Source organism: Vidua macroura, chromosome 4 (assembly GCF_024509145.1).
Source record: "Vidua macroura isolate BioBank_ID:100142 chromosome 4, ASM2450914v1, whole genome shotgun sequence".
In the NCBI taxonomy this organism is placed as follows: Eukaryota; Metazoa; Chordata; class Aves; order Passeriformes; family Viduidae; genus Vidua; species Vidua macroura.
The window spans coordinates 47,639,714-47,660,502 of record NC_071574.1 but is presented as its reverse complement, the minus strand read 5'-3'; positions in this window follow the sequence as shown (position 1 = coordinate 47,660,502).

The window sequence follows — 20,789 nt, the reverse complement described above, 5'->3', positions numbered from 1 at the left end:
CAGAAGCTCTCTGGACAGCTCCACAAAGCTGAGGTTAACTCAGAAGGACATTATTTTGTGCAATTTCCAATGGGTTTTGATAGGGTGCAGATGGTCAGCAGCTCCTTCTGTGGGCCAAAGACATGCGCTGGCCCAAGGAGACCGTGCATTGCCTGGGATCTTAGACTCCACTCTAAAGTGAAGTAAGGCCAAAAGACTCCCCTCATTAAGTTGATGTTTGGGACATTTTGGGGTTTTGACGTTTGACTCAGAAAGTAACCCCTAACAAGGCAGGAAGTTTAATTGTAAGGCTGCAAGACTTTTCCAGAGTTACAAAGGTAAATAGGACACGGTGGTTCTGTATTCTGTAGCTACACAGAACACATGGCAGGATTCAGCTGTGCGAGCTCCAAAGCAACGGTTTGTCTCTTATTGATAAGTATTTGTCATAGACAGATGAAGGAAACCCTCAACAAATCTTGGTTAGCTTTTCAAGCTGGGAGTTAATTTGTCCATAGTTAAACAGAAGATATTTATAGAGGCATTAGCTGGTGGAACAAAACACTTCAGAAGTTTGTTTAGAAGTGATTGAAATCAGCTGTTGCTAAACTGAAAAACCAGCCACACAAGCTAAGTCTACAGCCCTTTGTCTGTTGTCTGTTAGTGTCTTCCAGCAACATCAATAACTCAGGGAAATAACATCAATCTCCTGTCTTTCATTGGTGGGTATTAATAATTCAAGGATAAACTCATCATTGAAGAGGGCAATTTAAGTGGGTTTAAATGAGAAACTGCTCCAGTTCTTATATTAAAATATATTTAAAATATTTCCATGTTTGAGAAGTCAAGCACTGAACCAGCAGGAAAACCAGTGCAGCTCCGAGCCAAAGCCCCCTTTGCCAGCAGTTGTAAACCTAGTCAAATGTGAGTGATGGGGAAGATAACAGAGGGCCCTTCCCTTTCAGAGTCCTGCAGGTCAAAATCCACCACTGCAGTAAGCTACAATTAAGAAAATGCTGGTGTCAGTGTGAACCAGGCTGCTCTGTCCTCATCCAGCCCTTCTTCTATCCCCCAGCAAGTTGTGGACCCAGCTATAGTGGTGTGTTTTGTACAGGCTGAATAGAACAAAAAAATGTCATTAGGGTAATGACATGAACCTGTCTCATGTGAAAAGGAGCTTTCCAGATGATGCACTTCTCAAGGCAGCAATGCTCCACTGGTGCCCTTCCTCTAGGCCATTTCTGTAGTATTTTGCTAAATATGAGCATTGCTTTGATTCCTATAAGATTCTCAAACAGATCACTGATTTCAGGGAATTAATCACTATGTTGATAAGCAGCAAATTGCTGATATCTTTTTTCTATTTGTTTTTCTTCCTATACCTAAGTAAGTATACTAGTACCATTAGTTAAATAGCATGCTTAACTTGATTGTATTTAAATACCCTAGGAAAACCCCTCTTACAACATCCTCATTTATGTGACAGCAATGACACCTCCACAGCTTGACCAAACCTTGGCATTCCTGTCTAACACCTGCACAGCTCAGAGCTCTGCTCTTCCTTTGCATGTTCCCTGTGGGAACATCACAGCCTTGACACTGGGGTTTATGTCTTCTATGACTTTATGTCTCCCAGTGATGGATGGTTTTCAGGGGACATACTTCCTTGATGAATAGCATGAAAAATGCTTTCATAACAAAAAATGCCAGAGATGCCTTTAAAATATTTCAATGCAAGGGGCCTGAATGTGAGGTAAAAGAAAAACTCTTCATATTTAATCTCTAAATTAGAAGTTTATTGCTGATGTTTACACAGATGCCATAGAGCTGGAGCCACTGCACATCTGGGGAGTAGGTGGCTAAATCTCCCTTTCAGTTTTTTTACTGAAAACACATTCAGAAGAGGCTGGCTGACAGTATGAATAAATCAGCATGCTGTCCACAGGAAATAAGGAGATAGCTGGAATGAAGCATAGATAATGTAATACTAACATGGAGAGATTATTTCATACATCTTTTTCAAAGGACTGTAGTGGATGGGTTGCTGGAAAATTTCTGAGAGAGCTGCTCTAAGTGTACAGTTATGAATGATCTCTTCACCTCCATGCAAAAGTCTGGATTAGCAGGATTCCACAAGGCCACAGGCATAGAGGCAGGGAAAGAGGTGGGAGACAGAAGACAAGATGGAAAGAGCTTTTGATATATTCTATCCTATCTTTGATAGGGGAATAAAAGAACAAAGACCATTTGGTTTTAGCAACATGAAAAAAGTGATTTTGCCTTTTTCATAAAACTTTCCAGATTAAAAGAATGAAGAGGCATGCAGTTTTTTAATCATCTGCTTTTCCCCATAAAAAATGTTAACCATGTCTTATCTTTGAGAAAAATAGAGGTCAGAAAATGTAACCACCTATTACTTCCCAGTATTATTCTTCTCTGAACAAAATTCTCTCCCCTCTCTACCTGCTTGCACTTGGGCGTGAAAGGAGAGGTACCATCCCAAGGGCAGTGTTTGAAAGAAATCTGGGTTGACATGGAAAAACTTGGCTAATGTCAGCAAAACATGTGGTCTGGTGTAGCCAGAAGAGACACTCAGGGGGTGTCTCAGCAATCCTGTCAGTCATGGCTGAGTGCAATTTTGCCTTGAGCTCCCACTGGTACCTGCTCCATGCTGGGGTTACGCTGCTCATAGCCTTGGAGTCTGCAGAACATGTGAAAACACTCACCAGGTACTTCAGGAAGACTCACAGAAGCCCAGGAAGATGGTAACTGGAGAGCATGAGCTCCTAAGAAGACTGTTATTTCCTATCATACTCTCTCAGGTTTCAGGAAATAAAATAATTTGGGTGATCAGATCTTGGTCCTTGCTGAGCCAAAAGAGGTCCTGGTGTTACCACTTTGCAAATCCACTGCAAGCCAGCTGTACAGGGATGTTGGCTGGAGAGCTAAATCCCTGAGAAACACTATTACGGGAAGTTAAAACTCCAGTTTGAATTTCAATGACTTCCCATTGGATTATGGGCACATTAGTAGGTTTCTGAGGCAAAATTATTAGAGGAAAAAGAAATAGTGAGATTTTCTGAATCACTATGGTTGTTTTTAATGCAAAGCATATGCACAGTCGAAGGGAGAATGCACGGAAGACCCTGGGATAGGCACAGCATCTCTTAATGAGAATTTTGGCTGCTGACAGGTTCTCTATTTCCCAGTTTGTGTGTTTGAAGCTTTGTTTCTGAAGTAGCTGTGATTGCTAGAAAACACCAGAGCTGTGCCAAGGATAATTTATATTCAGATACTTCTCATGGATGAAGTTATTGTTTATCTGCAAGGTCTTAATTTATATTGTACCAGACCAGCATTATTTCATGGGATATTTTTTGTCTGCTTGTGTCATAATACTGTCCCCAAACTGTGTGTAGTAGCAGTATTAGGAATTTTGAGATACAAGAAAACCGAGACAAAAGGGGTCACGAGGGATTCTTAAAATTCCAGAAAATTTTCATTGCATTCAGGTGACCAGAGAAATATTCTCCTGTTTCCACTATGTACGAGGAGTTTTTCCAGGATCCTGTAGAAGCTCCAAATGTACTTTCTGTCATGGCAGAGTCCTACAGAACTCTGCACGCTGTAAAGCTGGAAATTTGGCTGGTTTTGCATGTCTTATTTTGCTTTTGCTGATGAAAATTTCATCCTTGCTAATTTTGCTTCTCTGTTGGTTTGGGGTTTTTTTAGCATGCAACATGTTGGAATTTAGATTTAGCCAAGATGGTTAGAGAGGTCTGTCAGCTATTCCAGGATCATCTGTGTTCTACAAGCTGTTGCAACCACAGTCTTTTCTGTTGACTCAGACTCTGTGCTGTAGGCTTTTCCCCATCTTCTGAGTCCATTTGTCATTGCTTGCTTAAAATCCAGAACAGAAAAAAAATTGGGTCCACTCTTGCACCCAAGGGTAACATCAGTGTGTGTGCGGAATATGATATTCCTTCGTGGTGACTTTGGTAACTCCTCTGTAGCCAGATCTAGATGGTCTCTGGTGTCTTTTTCTTTTGCTGAGTGATGGCCAAAGTCTCTGAACAATCTTTAATGGCTTGTAAGATGGCTTTGTCCTTTGCAATTACCAAATGATGAGGTGGTTGTTTCTAGAGCCTCTTCCATCTGCATCAGTCTTTTTTGGACTCATGCACTATGATTTATAATTTCTGAGATAAGGGCAGTTCCTAAACAAAAGTTATCCTCAAACTGTGTTGAAGGCATTAATTTAAGATCCACCCCATGCTATACTGAGCCAAACTGAATCCAAATAAATGTAGGGAGCATCTAGCCTAGAATAGTCTTAATTGTTTTATGTCTTTCAGAGTTGGCATCTTCAAGATAGAGACATCTTTTTGTCCATCTTCCCAACAATGTTGCTGGATAATTAACTGAGAGAAATAAGCTTCTTAGCAAATGGTCTTCCTAAACAGCAGTTGTTTTCCTTATTTGAACTGAAGCAACCTGAACTCTACTTCCTGAACCTGTATAGGCTGCAAAAAGGTTGTGAAATTCCTGTTGTATCAAAGTTGTCTGGTGGGTCCAATTCACTACCCAGGTGGTGACTTTTGACTGAAGTCTTAACATTAGATTTTTTTTGTGGATCTAAGCATCTTACATCCATCATTTTATTGGCAGATCTTTGCTGGCATATATGCAGAGAAGTCCAGCATATTGGCAATCTGAGGTGAAATTTGTAGTGAAGAGAGAAGCAGGGAGACCAGCAGAGACTCAGGGGTAGTGCAGTTGCTTCAGCTCAGTGTTGCCCAGTGAGCCTGAAGACCAGGGTGTTAGACCTTGCACTAAAGGCTAAACAAAGCCTCAGTCAGTGGAGCCAGGAAACTCTGATGCACAAAGGCATTTAGGCTGAAGCAAAAATATGGAAAATCAGAGCAAAGACAATTTCTGGGTGGACAGAGAGATTACAAGAAGATTCATTTGGCCATTGCCGACTGTGGGCTGTTATTTTGTGGAAGACTACTCCTTGTATTGAAGGTAGAGAAATGGCTGCCTGAATCAGTCACTTCAGCAAGACTCATGTTAGCAACTTCCAGATCAGTTTAAAAGCTCCTGGCCTCTTTTGTTTCTTGAAAAGTCTGTTCCTCAAAAGTTAGGTCATGCCAGTGGTTTGAATTTCTCCTTAAATGTGAGAGAAATGCCTACTTGCCTTACTGCTTTCTCTAGTGAAATCCCCTTATTTTTAAAGGGCCAAAGAGGCTTATTGGCTTTAACATGAAAGTAGTCAAAAACTAGATGACTGTTTATTTTCATACAGTCACAAGGCACATTTTTTAACACCTATCCCAGAAAACATTCTGGTGGCTTTCTCCCAGTGTCACTCTGTGACTCTGGCTGAGTTATCTTGGACAGGCTCAAGAAGTGGGTGCGTGGAAATCTCATGAGATTTAGGAAGCCCAAGGGCAAGGTGCTGCACCCGGGTTCAGGATGTGAGCCTCCTCAGCTGCCTGCCTGGGGAAGAGTGGAAGACTGCAATGGCTTGATGAAACCAAGACCAGTGTGGTCTCCCTGTAACCACGCTTCCAGCAGCTGCTTGAGGAAAGGGGAGTGATGGCAGAGGAGTGATTCTTCTCCTGTACACCCTTGCAGCCTTTGGGCTGTCTCAGAAGAGACAAAGCTTTGGGAAATCAGATCCTTCAGGCCCAAGAAAGGTAAAATTCACAGAATTTCCTACCACTCTGGTATTTCCATATTACTGATTTCTCAACCATGGTATGAGCTAACATGCTACAGGCTGTTTGGTGACCCTCAATTCATGTTGTTACTGAGCTAAAGTCAGACTCTGGCTTGTGTTCTGGGTTGTGGTTTGGTATGGTTTCTATGAGTTAGTGACCATAATCCTGATGATGAATTGTTTTCTGGTGGTTTCTATGCTTGTGTTGACAGTACTGCTCTTGCCCCAGAAATGAACAATAACTATACTTTATGTTAATTTGCTTTGAGGTATTAGCCACAGCTAATAATTCTGCCCTCTCTAGGCTTTTGTTTTCTTTAGAAAACAGTTAAAAGATTGTGTGGTGCTCTTGTTCTCTTTTTGGCCAGACTCCAGCAAAACAAAGTCTAGAAATTGCACTCTAATTAAAACAGTCCTTACTGAGAGCTATCAAGCCATGAAGCATATCTATGTTTTCAACTCTGAACTTCCTTCCTGAGGACATTATAGGTTTTAATGAAAATGAACATGATTTCTTCAGCATTTTTTTTCCTCTTCATGAACCACAGAGATAAGGTCTGTCACATATGTTGTGTATCAGAGAAGCACTCAAACGGTTAAGAAAAAACCAGAGTATTTCAGTCAGTCTGTTTCATTGTGACGATTTTTTTATTTATTTAGCAAAGGGGGAAAAAAAACTGACATTAGCTGCAGGCCCTGCCAAAATAGACATTTGTTTTCCATTAGCTGCACATATGCTTTCCTAAGGGCTTACTACAAACTGAGATGCAGCTCTGGGCATAGATCTGGTTTATGTAAGGCATTTTTTATAAAGATAAGTCAACTTCACATTCAGAAGTTTCCTGTCTCTTCTTCTAATTCTACATTGATTATCTCTCTACTTAACACCCAAAAGCTGTGAGCCTATCTCACCTGGGGAGAGGTGTCCCATAATGAGAGGGAGTGATGTAATTAGGTGGCCTTCAAAAGATCTACAACAAATTAAAGAATAATAAGCTATTTAAAGCTTTGTTGTCATTCTCAAGGCTTAAAATATATTTCACCTGATCTCAGGTGAGTCTTGGAGAGAAAGGCATAATACTTCAGCACATCTACTTAGCAATCTACACAAGGAGAGGAAAATTTTATTCCAGACATATTTTATTTTTGGCTGAAGTGTGGACTGGAAGCAATCCACTGGCTAGTCTGTTACCAGCAACCTAGTCCATTCATGAGTAGTAACTTCCTTTGAAATCAGATTTTCACATGTTTCAGGTGCAAGAAGCAGTTCATGGATGGCCACATGGATGTCAGAGGACTCTAGAACTAGTTTTTACTTATACTTTTAGACTGAAAAATATTTGAAAGTAAAACTCACCACAGACTTCAGTGGCTACATTTTCTATGGTGATAGGCAATGCAAGTGCCATGAGAGGTCACTGCCTCTCAAGAATCAGATCACTGATTTTTTTTGATAATAAACAAACAAACAAACAAATATCAGGAAGAGAAAGAAATAAATATCAAGAAGAGAAAGCAAAATATGGTGTTCTTCACTACCACAACCCCTGACTGAAAGTGAATTGCTGGAAAGCTGAAACTCAGAAATACCTTGTTGGCTCCCAGGCTGTACTCTGTTCCCCATCATGAAGATCTGGAGGAAATGATCTGAGGCTTTTCAGCCTCATGTAGCTGAGAGATCTGTGTGAGCTGTGCCTTACCAGCAAATTCCTATTGAGAAAGCCCCTGGGAGGCTGCTGCTGCTGTCTGGAAAGAGGGCAAAGTGGACAGGAAGCAGGTTAGTGCAGTTCAAGGTAGACAGCGTGCTTGGCAGGGCATCTGGCTTAAGTCACATCCCCTGCTGGAGGTTAGAAGCCAAATTTGGGTGTACCAGCTGTGCCTGGCACGGTAAGTGGAGGAAATTCTGCTCTTTCTGTCTGTGTGGTCTCTCCACAGAGGGTTTGGTCTTGGCTTGGAAGGGTGAACATCTGAAAATGAGGTGTGAGACTCTGGCTGAAGAGAGACAGGACATCATTATGGAAGTATTCTGTGCAGAAGATGACCATGGCCAGAAATGCCCTGCTCACTTCAGGAGAGCCTCCACTGTGAGCAGACACATCAGCTTATGGGCAGCCCTCAGGAATCTCCATTCACAGAGTGTGAAGAAAATGCAGTGATTGGAATAGGAGTTAATTATTTTCCAGTCTTGCAGAGGAGACACCAGAAAGATATAAATGACCTCTGTGATGAAAGAAGAGATTAAATAGGAAAATCCTTACCCAGAAAAGTTCAGCAATCTGTAGCTTAGGTTTCATTTTGGACAGTACAGTATGATGTAGGCAATGCTGGGGTGCTTTGCTGTTTAAAATTTTGATGAGGCTGATATTTGTCATGCTCATGTTGCATGCAGTATAGAGAATGAGGTAAGTTAATGATATCTCTGAGATATCACAGTGGCTCCCAAAGCAAAAGAGATTCCACCTCAATGCTATTTTGATTCCTCGTTGTTTGTTGGATGGATTATTTTAAATGATCATCACAGTATGGAAACAAAAATTCTTTCACCAATCTTAAAACCTGAAATTAAATGAGAATATAGTATTTTCCTAACTGGAATTTAAAAGTTTTTTTTTTTTGTTGTTGTTTTTTTTTTTTTTTTTTTTTTTTTTTGTTGTTTTTTTTTTGTCATAAGGCCTGTTACAGTCATCAGAAATTATTCAGGCTGTGAGATAAATCAAGAGTCATATGTGACTGAAATAAAACAACTAAAGTCTGACGAGTTTTTTTTGTTTGTGGAATGTCTGAGATTGAGAGGAGGAGATACTCCTATTTATATTTGGTTTTGATTAAATCACTTTGGAAAAAATAGGATATTCGTCCCATCTCATGAGTGGTGTTAGCCTCTGAACAGGCCCCACTTAGACTCTGATGTCCATCAAGGACCTGTGCTGCTCCCTGATTTGGCTGCTCTGGCAATGGGCTTAATCTCCTGTTCCCAAGGACTAGAGCCTACAATGCTTTTCTCTGTGCATGCTGGGGCAACCTCCAGTGTCTCAGGGCAGGGAATAGATTATGGGAGCTTACAACCAAACTAACCTCTGCTAGTTCTATGAGAAACTGTGGAGGACATGTAGAGCAAATTACAGTTCTCATGAGGAGACTTATGGAGGGGGGAGATATTTCAGAGGCAAGCTTAGACAAGCATAATTTGACAGGCTCCCCAGGGAAGTGGTCACAGCAGCAAGCCTGACAGAGTTCAAGGAGCATTTGCTCTCTGACACATGGTGTGACTCTTGAGGGTGTCCTGTGCAGGACCAGGAGTTGGACTTGGTGAACCTTGAGGGTGGCTTCCAACTCAGCTTATCCTGTGATTGTGTGATTCTGGGATAAATGCCTTGGATATGTCTAGCTGTTCAAAAGCAGCTGAAAAAGTGTTTGCTAAACAATGGTAAACGCTTTATTTGGGGATCCAAATGGGAACAAATCCCCTTTCTTTCATGAAAGGGAGTATTATAAAGACGTACTCTGTTTTCTTCTGTGTTTGTTTAAAAGCTTTAGTCAGCTGTATAATTTTTGCCAAAATAAGTAATAGATACAAATTCTCTAACATCTGAGTTCTTTTACTTAAGGAATTTTATTTCATCTTTCAATAGGATTTTTTGGCAAATTATGTTTCCACCTACATTCAGTAGCAAAGACTTTCTGCTTTCCAGGGCAGTAACTCACATAAGATGGTCCAAATGAGATCATGAAGTTTTTATCTATGTCTTTTTATTTTCATATGTTCCCTTTCCTAAAACATGTTCCTTCTGAGTAACTTATGCCAGCTCATCTTCTGGTCAAAATGAATATAGCAAAAACTATTTCAAGGCTTTCTAAAAAAAAAAAAAAATTAAACCTTGCCTTTAGGTTGCAGAAAAAGGTATATTTTATAATTTAAAAAATGCATGTGGAGACTTCATTTATACAAACTTGGGCTTAAATCAAGTATTATTTTAGCTTAGCCCTCAGCTGTGCCTATTTTTCCATGAGGTGCAGTTTTGCCAGTGTCCCAGGCCATGTCTGGTGTTTGCTGTTTAGCTCACCTTCTTGAGCATGTCCCAGGCTGTTGTAGATGTCAGCGAACCCAATGGGAAGAATGATGATGTTTAACTCCATTTCAGAAGGCGGAATGATTTCTTTATTATAATTATGTTATAATATATTAATATGCTATATAAAAGAGGATACTAAATACTACATGCTACTTTCTCTAACTATCATATCTAACTAACTCACAACTCGTGACCCTGTTCTCCAGAGCCCAGACACAGGTGGATCCGATTGGCTCACAGGCCTAAACAATTTATTATGATCTAACCACGCGCTCACTCTGGGTAAACAATTCTCTAAACACATTCCACAAGAGAAAAACAAGGAGCAGAAATAGAAATTGTTTTCTCTTTCATTTCTCTCTGTGTACCTCAATAAAAAATCCTGAGAGAGAGAGAAATGTGCTTGCCACACCAGGCTGCCACTGCTGTGTGGGGATGATGCTGTGGCCAGCTTGTCAGCCCTGTCATGTCCCCTTGCTGGCGTGGCAGGCATGAAAGGCAAGAGTTCTGTGGGTGATGTGCTCCTAGAGACTGATGTTGTTAGAGGGAGACCTGGCAGACCACTAAATGAGTGGTTTATCTGAATCAATACTGGGATCTCCTAAACCTGAAGGAAAGAGGTGCAACCTTTTTTAGAGGGACCACTGGAATCCTGCCCTTCAGCCATCCAAGCAAGATAGAGGCAAACCCAGGTCACAGTGCTAGGACCAGCTTTTGTTCTCAAGCTTGTACTAACATCTTTCCCAGAATGAACCCTTTTGCTTGAACACACAGCACTTGTATTCTGTGCACGGGTCTCAGGCTGCATACACAAACTGCCTGTGTCTACCTGTAAGCCCACCTGGATGCTATCAGGATGGATGGTCAGGATGGATGGTCTCTGTTGGGCAGCAGAGCTGGCACTCTTCAATGCTTCCCCATGGAGGAGAGCAACTAGCTGGCCATTCCCTCCTACTCGTGCCTGGGGAGCAGGGCAGAGGAGCAGATGGAATATCTGCAATACCCAGGACAGCCCTCCTGCTGCAGAAGGGAGTCATGATGGCAGCTGCCTGGAAGGAAAATGGGAATGGGGAGCCTCAGGTGTGTCCGCAGAGCAGTGTGCCTGGCGTGGGGTCAGCACACTCAGCAGCTTGTGGGTGCACTGGGATTGCCAGCTACCGAGCTGACAATTCCCATGGCTTTGCCAAGCAGCCATCTGGGCAAGCTGGGCATCTTGCTGCCTGAGTTCACTGGCTCCTAAGCTGTTCCAACAGATGGATTTACCTTTAGCAGATGGATGAGGAAACATCTGCAATGTTGTCTGCCTTTCTGGAGGGTTATCTCTCAAGGATATCCCTTGGCAGTGGTGGATCTGGGTAATGAGGAAGCTGCTGGATGTGAAAGCTGAGAGGGGATCCTGGCAATGATTATTTTTTCCTTTGTTTTTGCCTTTGTGGGGTGGGCTGTCACAGCTATAAATGTACATGTTGTGATGACAGGCTTGATGAATCGTGTGGTGAGCCCCAGGGGACTGGTGCTAATCGTGTTTTGCTGTGAATTCTGCAGAACACCTTGGGGCTGGGTCACTGTGCCATCACCTTTTGGTCCTGATTGCCTTTAAAGGCCAGATCACTAGAGAAGCTGTCCTTCTCAGGGTTATCTGCCACAGACACATCTCATATGGATGTTCTTGAAGGCTGACAGACTCAGAGGGGTTCTAGGAGGCCCCACCACTGTGGGAGGGGTCTGTCTAAAAGGGTGTACCCCTGGGACAGGCCGTACCTTATTTCTTTTGGCCAGCAGAGATAAGTGAGCTTGCTGCGACCATATGCTCCCAGCTGTACAGACATCACCTCAGTGTTTAAATTTGCATCTAATCTAGCTTTGGTGAATAAGTGTGACTGCAGCCAAGGACTCCATGCCTTGAGCCCTGGCTCCAGTATACAGGACAGTTTACCAGTAGCCCTGGTGCAAGGGCTGACACCCTTGTAAGGCTGACAGCCTCTATGTAAGGCCCCTATGGCTGCTTTCATTTAGCAACATAAAAAGGTGTTTGCAGCAGCCAGCATTAGGTGTTTCTGTGGTTTAAAACATGTATCTGTTCTCTGGATGAGTTGCCTAGGTGTGTTTAGGTGTGTTATGCCCTTATTGCCTATGGACTGCAGGTGTTCAACTCACCTGTGCTCAGCCTCTGCACGGGCAGCATATTCACATCTCCAAGAGCAAATGGGTAGTTTGTGTGGGAAGCAGGCAGCCTCTGAGAGACTGAGGAATGATGAACTGGGAGGTTTGGGATTCAGAATAGCTGACAGCTGGCCCCTAACCCTTTGGCCACAGAGCTCTTTTGTTCTTCCCTCACTTGGTTGCACCTGCGAATATGTTAGGCAGAACATTCAGATGTGTGCATGTCCTTCCTGGCATAGCCCTGTTGATGGAAAGTCTCATTCCAAGAGGTGTCTTTGTCTCCCTGAAAGGGTACATGAACACAGGTGTCCTGGGCATGGTAGCAAAAGAATGGACAGGCCCCAGTGTGATGCAGCATCTCCCATCTTTTTGGCCAAGAGGTGGGAAGCACTGGAGGCTTGCTGTGATTGACAGGAGATTGCTGTGTCTGAAGATGGTTTTCACAGAATATTCTGAGTTGGAAGGGGACCCACAGGGATCCTCGAGTCCAGCTCTTAAGTGAATGGCCCATTTGTGGGTCAAACCCATAACCTGGGTGATATTAGCACCATGCTCTGACCAACTGAGCTAAAGCAGCAGCCCAAAACACCTGCCCAATGGGACAATGATCAAGGGAACAAGGAGAAAGGAGCAACTAAATAAACTGATGGAGGAAGAGGAGACATTTGAGAAGGAAATTGAACTAGGATATTTCTGGGATATTCCTGTTCCAATGAGGTGGGACAAAAACTGGGAGTGCTTGCAGCAACCAATGAAGATCTAAAAGATGGAAATAGCATGTGAATTATTTGAAACTTTGCAAAAGTAGTTAAGGCTAGTACTGGAGAGTAAACCTTCACAGGATTGAAGGAGCTTTGGGTTTTGGAGGTTCCCCAGAAAGACCAGATAAAATACTTCCAGGCACAATAAAACCATTTATTTGTGAAGGAACAGTTGGCTAGATGAGAAGTGCAGTTGTGACACCTCTGGCTTACCAAGATGAACTGATGAAGTGATCAGCATCCTGGCTGCCATGGACAGGAAGCTTTTTAAGCAAAATATGATCAAGTTTGCTCTGGCCAATTTGGAGCTTGTCAGCCAATGTGAACAAAGAGTACAAGAGCCAAAATGTCAGCTACACACTGAAAGAATCAAAGACTAAAGAAGAAACATGTTCTGTGGACATGGAATTTAGCCAGCTAAAGGACTTGGGTAAGACATGAAACTCTTATATATTTCCTATTCTATTTATAACCTTGCGTGCTGCAGAGAGAAGAATTCATATAGTTACAGCTCATAAGTCCTTAACAGGTTTTCTTAACTACAGTGCTAGAGCTCAAATAAATGTGTAGGAGGATGTTAATTTTTTGAGCAATTAATGTGACTCGTAGGAGAGCATGGCTCTGCAGAGGTGACCTCAGCTCTCCAAAGAGAGGCAGAAATTTGCAGAACAAAAATGGCTTTTTGAGCTCACCACTCCGGGAGAGGCTGCCTGGGAGGGATCTCCCAGGGGGCTGAGAAAAGTCCCATGGACTCAAGGTGAATCCTTGACCACTGTGATTTCAAAAAGGTCAGCAAGAATGTTTTTTATATTTTCTGAAACAACACTTCCTTTAAGCAATAAATTAACAAATTCAGGGTCTTCATTCCAGTTATGGAGGAAAACGTAACATATGTTTTTAATTTCCAACAAACCAGAAATCTCATTCCTTATGCTACAAGACTGCTCATTAGGTACAAAACAACCTCTTGTTTTGTCTTTTTTAGGTAATGGCCACCACAGAACTGGGATTTTTCCTATTTGGTGTTCCAGACATGGATGGTTTTACTTGGTATGCCATAGTTACTATGGCAGTCCTTTACCTTCAGCATGAGCATCACAGTAGTCCATCATTCACCTGTCACTGCTGAGGTAAACTAGTGAACTACTGTTCCTATGCAGTCACTCTTGCATTGATAATTTTTGAAAACATTTGTTTTCTGAAGTTATGGAAAAGAAATATAATGATGAGAGACAGCTGTGGTAGTTCTGGGACAAAGTCCCTACGCTTGGTTTTCAGCCTGAGAGAACTGATGAATGAAGGAGACATCCCACATCCAAATGTCTGTTATCAACTAGCCACCTTCAGTTGACTTTTTCCAGCAGTTAGCAGCACTGCAAGGATGGGGATTTTGATTCAGCAAGCAGCTGAGCATCTTGGGGACTCCCTTAGTCACCACAGTTACACACCAATTAACATAAAAATGGAGCTATAGAAGGCAGCTGCTAGGAAGGGTAAAAGGGAAAGAATACTTTGCAGGATAAGGTTGTTATGTGTGAGGCTTCCACATCCTGGAGGAAAAGTGTTCTGGATTAAGAAACTGTGGGATTAGGTATACAGATGAGCGTTGATAGTGTGAGAAGAGGGTTGCTTTATTATGAGTAAGTATGGTGCTTAAACTAATTTTTAAGAGAGAAAAGGAGTGATTAGCCTGAGGTGGAGAGCAGCTGAGTGGCCTAAAAGGTGAGGACTTGGTGGCTTCCTGTTGTAGGACAGAAGGGCACTCCCAGATTTGGTCATGAATTTAAGTATCTGAGGAATTATGAGAGTTCAGCTATTATTGTCCTGTGCTGTAGGAAGTGCTTAGCGAAAAGCTGAAGAGATTAATTACTAAGGGTGTTGCTGGTGAGTAGAGTATTAAGTGCAAGGGATGACATGCTGTGAAGCTCTGACCTGTTCATCTCTCCAGTTCTTATAGAAGTGGTAGAATCAAAAAGCAGAGAGGTATGGTCATCCTGTCCTGCTCAGATCAGTGATATGGAAGAATTGATTCTGGCTTTCTCTCTTGTGCTGCAAGTGAAATAGCACTTTGAGGGGGAAAAAAAGTGAATGGTCACTGCAATTGTCAATGAGGAAAGTTAGAAGGGATCTTAAAGGTCACCTAGTTCCACCCCCACTTCTAAGGGCAGGGGCACCTTCCACTAGACCAGGTTACTCAGAGCCCCGTTCAACCTGGCCATAAACATTTCCAGGACCGGGGCATCCACAGCTTCTCTGGGAAACCTGTGCCCATGCCTTACTGCTCCCACAGTAAATAAATTCACCTTAATATCCCACCTAGACATATTTGCTTTCAGTTTAAAGCCATCCTCTGTTGTTCGATCAGCACAACTTGTAAAGTGTCCCTCTCTGGCTTCCTTATAGGTCCCCTTTAGGCAGTGGAAGGTGTATAGGGCCTCCTTGTAGTCTCTTCTCCAGGCTGAACAGCCCCATCTCTCTCATCCTGTCTTCACAGGAGCAGTGCTCCAGTCCTCTGATAATTTTGTGGTCCTCCCCTCGATACACTCCAGCAGGTTTATGTCCTGCTTATGTTGGAGGCCCCAAAGATGGATGCACTCTTCAAGATGGGGTATCAGCATAGCAGAGGGAGAACTTTTCTTGGCCACGCTGCTTTGGATGCAGCCCAGGCTTTGTGGGGTTCAATGTGATTTTGTGCACATTGCTGTGTCGTGTCAAGCTTCTTGTCCATGAACATCTACAAATCTTTCTCCTCTGTAGTGATCTCAATCCATTCTACTCACAGTCTGTATTTGTGTTTGCCCTGCCCCAGTTGTAGGACGTTGTACTTGGAGTTGTTCATGAGGCTTGCACCAGCTCACCTCTTAAGCCTGTCGAGGTTCCTCTGCATGGCCCCTTTCCCTCCAGCATGGTGACCACACCACACAGCTTGGTGTCATCAAGCAAACTTGCTGGGGGCGCACTCAGTCCCACTGCCCATGTCTCCAGCATGGGAAGGGGAGACTTCTCTGCCTCTTCGTGTTCTCACACAAGGCAAGGTGGCCTGATAGTGCCTTGTTTGCTTAGGATTTGTGAGCCCTTAGACTATGAACTGGATGGTGTGACTCGCTCAGGGGACCTGGGGATACTTCTGCACTATATACAGTGTCAGTTACAAGTCAAAATGGAAAGATGGGGCCAGCTGACAAAATCTGACACAGGTTCTTTGATCCTTGTGATGGTGTCCTGGAAGCTTATGTGTCATGTGCAGCTGTCTGGCTTGGGCCCTTGCCAAACTTTAGCCCTTGAAGAAAATTTTAAATCAGTGAAAAGTAACTAGTTATTATTATGAAACTGAGTGTGCATACCTATTTTTTTAAATCACCAAAGAGAAGGAATTTCCAGGATACTATTGAAACTCCTGTTATAATAATAATAACTACTCTTCCATTCTCCTTTCCTATTTTTTGGCACAGATCATTTGGATTTCCATAGCATCTGGCATGCAGTTTTCAGTGAAATAAGAACTATAAAGGGCCTTATTTCCCTTAGGAACTCACGTACAAATCAAACCTGTACTAAGACACCTGATCTGAGCCAGATGAAATCAAAGCTTTGAGTCCATACACCTTAACTTTGAATGGCTTTAATTCTCGGGGAGTGGATCAATTTGAAGGCTTCAGAAGCCAGCTGTGGCTCTTTAGAAGTTGTAAAAGGTGAGGAAAAAAAAAGATTTATGATTGCTGAACCACAAACCAACTTGGAGTTTGCCAGCTGTCAGCCATTTTTAAAGCTGTTTTCAAGGCACTGGTACATCTACCACTCTCCTCACTCCTTTTTTAGAACTGTGTGTTTATCCTTACTATTGTCAAAAACAATAGATTGTTGTGATCATCATGTTCTTTAGGATGTATTGCTCCTTTAAGTTCTCATTCTTGGTGTTGCAGACAACTGGCAGCAGGAATATTTCTAGATGCTGCTAGGCAAGAAGTTGTGGTTTATCTAGTAGCACCCAGCATTATTCTTTAAGTAGGGTTCGTAATTTATCACAAACGTGAAGTTTTGAACTTTGAACTGTAACTCTAGTGGATAAAGTCTGCATAACTCTTTGGAGAAATAAACCTCTGCAGATTTAAACCTTTGCAGCTAGCAACTGTTCCACAGTCACCTCTAACCACACCTGGACACCATTTGATCCTGAATAGCAGATGTGCCCATTGCATTGTGCCACAGTTATAATCCAGTGCTGGTGTAGAGTGACCTGATGAACTGAGATCCAGATTCATCTCATCAAAGAGACAAGAATCAAATACTTTGGATGAGTTGCTTAGGGCAGGGTTGACCAAGTAAACTGTGTTTTGTTGAGCTGAAAAAACCTGAACACTACACTGTCAGGCTGCCACAAAGTTTTGCTGCTGCTCTTCCAACATGCAGGTAGGAAAGATTCACATGATGTCTCGAAGGTAATTTTGGAAAGCCTTAAGAGGAGTGATGCTTGAAACACCTTCACAGTGCATTTTCTGAATATTGTAACATTTGAAAGGACAAGATAGGCAGAAATGTTGTCATAACACGGAACACTTAATAATGAAGCTGTATTTAAATTTGGTATTAGAAGGTAACAGGAAGAAAAAAAGTAATGAGAGGGCTTAAGAAATAAGATGGATAGTTTATTCTGTGGGTAGCAAAGCACATTGAAATGTAGTTCTGCTTAGGGAAAGCTGCAGCAGTCTGACTTCAGCACACACTGAGCATAAACCACACTGAAATTAGACCCTTGGTTGTGTCAGCCATTTTCTGTATGAAAGTGCATCAGAACACTGTGGTTTTGAATTGCTTTTAAGAAATGGTTAGAGTAGAGGTTTGATAACAAAATCTTCCATGCTCTGTCCTGCTCCTTATTTGCATGAAGCTGTATATTCTTTGACTTTGGTAGATCATTTTTGTATATGTAAAATTGCAATAATGAATACCTCTGCCTTCCACATTGTTAATATGTTTTGATGTACAGAAAACCATGGCAATTCCTGAAGTCTGGACTAATGATACCAAAAGTCCATAATATTCAATATTTCATCCATGGATCAAGCCAGTACAAATGATTTACTGAAAGCTGTTTGAAGTGCTGGTGTGCATTATTTAATCCCATTTTGGATTTTATGTTTAGATTAAATCTTCAAATGAAGAATGTAATAGTGTAAAATATTTAATGTCTCTAACTAAACAAGTAACTAAAGGAAGTTCAGGCTCTTTGTATAAATATCCAGCTTCTTGAATCTTGCTAACTGCTTGGCCACAAATTCTGAAGCAGAATTATGCAATATATGAACTAGGCTTGGTTTTTTTTTTTTTTTTTTTTTAAATTTCCATCATTTAACTTGACTGAAATGCCATCAGGTTCTTTTATTCACATGTATTCTTTTGAGACCCTCAGATAAGTGACCCAAAAATGTACAAGAACACTTTTGATGCTCTATCCCAAGCAGTATGTTGCACTTCATACTGCAAATCTGCAGAGGTATTATGCTTAGATTGTTAATTTTGGGGATGTGGAGGAGAGAGGATGTGATAAAGATGGAAGAAAGAGAAGAGGAGGGTTTGAAGCATACCTAACATGAAAGATTGGAGTATATACTGGACCTGCTTTAATGCTTGTCTGTAACTACTGTGCTGCTTCTGCTTCCTAAGGGTCATACTTTGAGATGACAGGAAATGTCTCATGGGGCTTTGCTGGCAAGCCAAAATTTATCTTGTGTTCTGTCTCTTTAATGTTAGCAGACACTGGCAGAAAGAAGGGGTGGTCATAATCTGTCAGGGTCTTGAAAGGCTGGGTCTGACTGTTCAGCCAATGACATTCAGATGGGCTGTCAAACTGCATGCAGATCCAAGGGAGATTTTGTGACTAATGAAGTTAATAAGCATGACATGCAAATTTAATCTGAAACAGCCTTCTCAGCTACTTGTTACTGCTTGATAATACTGAAGTGATTATATTCTATGAAATAGCTGATCTTCTGACAGCGTGGCTTTTGTTACATCTTCCTTTGTTAGATTCTGGGATTATTCTTGGCTTTGCAAAAGACAAGGTAATATTTCTTAAGCTGCAAGCATCTGTAAGTGAGCTCTGGTTCCCTGAGGACTGGTTCTCTTCAAGCTGTCTGCCTGGCTTTCCCTCCTTTGGAAAAGGGAAGTTTCTGCTTAGTCCCATTCCATTCCTGCCTGCCCTGTGGCTTCTGGCTAGAGCATGGCTCTGGTATCTGTGAAGAGCTGCTGGTTCTCATCAAAGGATGCAGCCTTTGTAAACAAATCAGGGGCACTTTCATTTTGAGCATTTGGAATGATAAACTGAAACATGACTAACTTAATAGAAAAGTTAAGTCTGATAGAGTTCTCTAGGAGACTCCTGCAAACATCTTGTACAAATCTCATCAAAAGCTGGAATTACAGGTCTCAGTTACTTTCCCGGGGCAAAGCAGAATCATAATATTAATTTGCTTAGTCACAGGAGTCAAAACAAAGCACTAAAGGGGGTATGGTAAAAGGAAAACAAAGTTATTAACCTGACAGTGTCTTGGTTGATCAATTGCTACAAATGGGAGAAATGAAACTGTGGAGCCTTGCAGAAAAATTATGCAATGTTATGAAACAGATGTGGAAGAACTGATTAAATGCACATATCCTTTGTACTTGAAAATTATTTCTGGAAGCTTCCAACCCTAGTCATGGCCCTATGTAACCAATCCAACCCTATGTAAATATAGTGAGCCAGAATCTCATGCTGCTGGATCAGTATCTAGAGATCAAAAATGACAAAGGACCTGCTGAGCATTAGGGTACTCCTTTCTGTCTGCTCCTTCTATCCAGTGTCTTGTGAATGACTTAATGACATTTAATAATTGATTAAGGTTATTTGAAAGCCTGCTTATATTGATGATATCTAGCCATCTCCAAACATATCTGGGTTTCAGATGTAGCTTGTTAAGCCTTACCATGTGGTTGCCCTGCATGAGGAATCACTAACACTCTTGTCTGTGAAATGGCATCATTGGTCAAGAACCACGCACTTTTGTTCTGTAGGAGGAAGAGTTCCCTGGAGTGAGCTGACTGATTTCCAACACAGTCCCCACTGCCATTAAGATGCAGAGGCCCAGATCCTGCTGGAAACTCCACTGGTTCAGGTGTACTTTCATGACAGATCCCAGCATCCTATGAGACACTCCAGGAGCAAGAGGTTGTCACACTACAAAATTATTTCAGCTATCTAGGGTCTTCTGTGACATACCTGTCACCCCTAAGTAAGGATAGGATGGGGAGCAGCTATTCAGCTGTGAGTTACGTGGCCTTGCAATAACAGCATTGAGGGGTCACGCCTGAACCAGGTCATAGGCTTCTTCCCACTAGAAGGGTGACAAATAGGGGACCTTAGTACCCCTTTTTAATTCAAACTATAGAGAAGGAATTGTATGTAAGGTTTTTCTCTGGAATGACATACAAAAAAGCAAGGGGTTTTGCATGGTATCTCAGCGTGTAAGGGATGGATCACCAAGGCTCCCCCTTGGCTTAGGGTTATGGATGAACTCTCCCCACAGCTGAAATGCTACAGACCAGCTGGTAACGCTCTGAGACAAGAGGTTGAGAGGTACTTATGGCTGTATACAATACATTTAATGTGGAAAAAAGGCAAAATAAAAAGTCCTATGCCACTCTGAATATGTGGCCTCTTGGGGTAAGAAATAAAGGAGATATTGGGTCTTGCTTAATGGTTCTCAAGCAATGAATATTGGATCAGCTTTGGTTTCCACTTGGGCTGAAGGTGTGGAAGCACTTTGTACTAAAACACTTCATACTAGGGGCAGCTGGATGTCTGCCTGAAACAGGAGAATTTCCACTGAAGTTCATTGTCTGTTTTGAATCTACTGTCATTGGAATTTTTGCATAAATGGTTATTTTTTCAGAAAAAAGGGTACATATAAAACTTACGCAAACAGCTCTGCTGAGTGACCTAACAGGGTAATTAATAGGAGGTTTTTCTGTTTGGGGTTTTTTGTTTGTTTGGATTTTGTTGTTGATTTGTTTTTGTTTTTAAGATGTTTAGATATTCAAGTCAAGCAAAAG